The sequence below is a fragment of the Silene latifolia genome, chromosome 11, assembly GCF_048544455.1.
Source record: "Silene latifolia isolate original U9 population chromosome 11, ASM4854445v1, whole genome shotgun sequence".
NCBI classification, from domain to species: domain Eukaryota; kingdom Viridiplantae; phylum Streptophyta; class Magnoliopsida; order Caryophyllales; family Caryophyllaceae; genus Silene; species Silene latifolia.
This window is the reverse complement of record NC_133536.1, coordinates 181,193,584-181,195,924: the sequence shown is the minus strand read 5'-3', so window position 1 is coordinate 181,195,924 and position 2,341 is coordinate 181,193,584. Positions and strand designations below refer to the sequence as shown.

Below are 2,341 nucleotides of genomic sequence, written 5' to 3'. Positions count from 1 at the left end.
TCCAAAATTAAAAACATATTTTTGTATTTTTGAAATTTTCGAAAATTAAATGCGTATTTTTGAATTTTAAATTTTTGAAAGCAAGGTGCAATAAAATAAATAACATGTTTTTGAAATTTTCAAATTTTTATGGTTTTTATATAATGAATTCCTTCCCCATACTTAAAATGTAACATTGTCCTCAATGGAACAAATGTAGGGAGGGAACTAAAGTACAAGTAAAGTACAAATAAGTAAGGGAAGAGGATATATACAATTTAGTGGTTCTTGAGGGACTTCACAAAACCTCTTATTCAAAATTTTGTTGCTTGAATCTCCAAGTAGCATGATCCATGTCACTCAAGGCACGGAGTAACTGGTCAAAAGCTTTAGCAAAACCCTCAACTAAACACAAGTAGTGCCAAGCTATCGTGAACCGCACCCAACTTCTTTTCCAACGCTTCTTACCGTTATTCCTCTTTCTCCTCTCGGTATTGTTTCTAGGATCCTCTTGGTGACTAGGATCCTCCATTTCAATGTAGTAGCTAGAAGGAGAGACGGACGGAATCTCATAAATTTCATAGAAAGAGGGAATGTCCACATGGTCCTCAAGACAAGGGAAATGGTGGAGAATAGGAGGTGAAGGAGTCAACTTCTCATCTTTGAGGTCCAAATTGCTATCAATCATATCACATTCAATTTGACTCTCCATGTGAATCGAACCATTTCCGAAGAGAAGACTCTCAATTTCTTCTAACCTATTGTCAAAACTACCAAGATCGTAGTTCTTGCCATGGATTCTCAACTCTCCAAGAATGACAATTTCGAATTCATCAACCTCCATTTCCCAAGTATTAACTTCTTCCCCCACACTTGTCATTGACAAGCACTTCTTCTTCAAAGATTTCGGAAGGAGGTGGGGGGGGGGGGGATCTTCCTCATTATCATAGACATCCCAAATAGGGGCACCAAGCTCTTCATAACTTCCCTCCCCACACTTATCATTTTGCAAGGACTCTTCATAAGTGTCCCATATAGGAGGGCCAATTTCATCTTCATCATTTGGTTCAAGACCAATCAATAATTCCCGATCAACCACTTTGCCAACCACAATTTCTTCCAAAATGAAATTTTCTTCATTCTCAATTTGTTCACTCACTTTCCATTTTTTGGAGTTCTCAAGTCCTCCTCCCATTGCGTCTTTCTTCCTCCTTGGTTTTTCCAATGCTTTTCCACATCTCAAGGTAATCGCATGGACTTGTTGAATAAGTGGTGGTCTATCTTTGGGATTATAGACTTGAATTGGAAGGGAGTGTTGCCTTCTTTGAGGATTAGTGGCCCCTTGGTTGGCCATATAAGAGTCAAGTGTCCTTTGGTGTGCTTGGACATTTAAGAGATTGGTCTTCAAGTTTTTGAATTGTTGATTCACTTGAGCTTCTATTTTCTCGGCCCTTGTGTATTTTTCTCTTAGCAATATCTCAATAGAGGAGTTGGAACTTGGTGGTTCAATGTATGGTTGTTGTTGGAATTTGCTTTGGTAGTGTGGAGGTGGATAGCTTTGTTGTGGTTGGAAGTTTTGATGTAGAAATGATGAGCAGGTGTTATACGAATGCCCAACACCGCCACAATTCTCACAAGTGGGAGCATATTGTTGATAGTTTCTTGGAGGAAAGCTTGGTTGATAGTAGGTCCTTGGTGGTGACCTAGGAACTTGAACATAGTAGACCTTTGGGTGATTTGGTCTTTCTTCATGATAAGCATTTTCATGCTTCCTCTCCACCAAAAAGGTATCAAATTTCTTTGACAATTCATCCAACTTGGCCTTGTTTTCCAATTTTAGCTTTGAAGGTCCTTCACTCTTTTGCTCATTTTCTCTTATATAGTCACCTTCTATACCTCCATACCTAATTTCTATGTCGGAAATATTTTGGATCAACTCGATGATTTGGGCATTTTTCATCTTGTCAAAGTTGCCACCGGAGGCCGCCACAATCATATCCTTAAACCATTACTCAAGGGTTTTAAAGAAGATTTGAGTTGTCATCCACTTGGGGATTCCATGCTATGGGAAAGAGGTAAGAAGGTCTCTAAATCTTTTCCATGCTTCACTTAAAGTTTCAAGATTATGTTGCTTGAAGGTTTGGATTTCATGTCTTATTCTAGCGGTTTTTGAAGGAGGGTAGAATTTGTTGATAAAAGCCTTTGACAAGCTTTTCCAAGTAGTGAAGGTACCCGACTCATGTGAATTCAACCATTTTCTAGCATTTTCCCTCAAGGAAAGAGCATAAGGAGAATTTGCTCTTCCGTGATGCCATCATATACTTGATCATACCCGCTTTTTCTTTGAATAAGACAAGATGTT

At 38.6% G+C, this 2,341-nt stretch overlaps 1 non-coding gene across 1 annotated transcript; it reads left to right on the top strand.

Annotated features, from left to right (window-relative positions):
• Nucleotides 1–2,033: 2,033 nt before the first annotated feature.
• LOC141616054 (small nucleolar RNA R71) lies at nucleotides 2,034–2,140 on the top strand. Its single transcript, XR_012530431.1, has one exon. It is a non-coding gene; the product is annotated as a small nucleolar RNA R71 (small nucleolar RNA).
• Nucleotides 2,141–2,341: the final 201 nt, after the last annotated feature.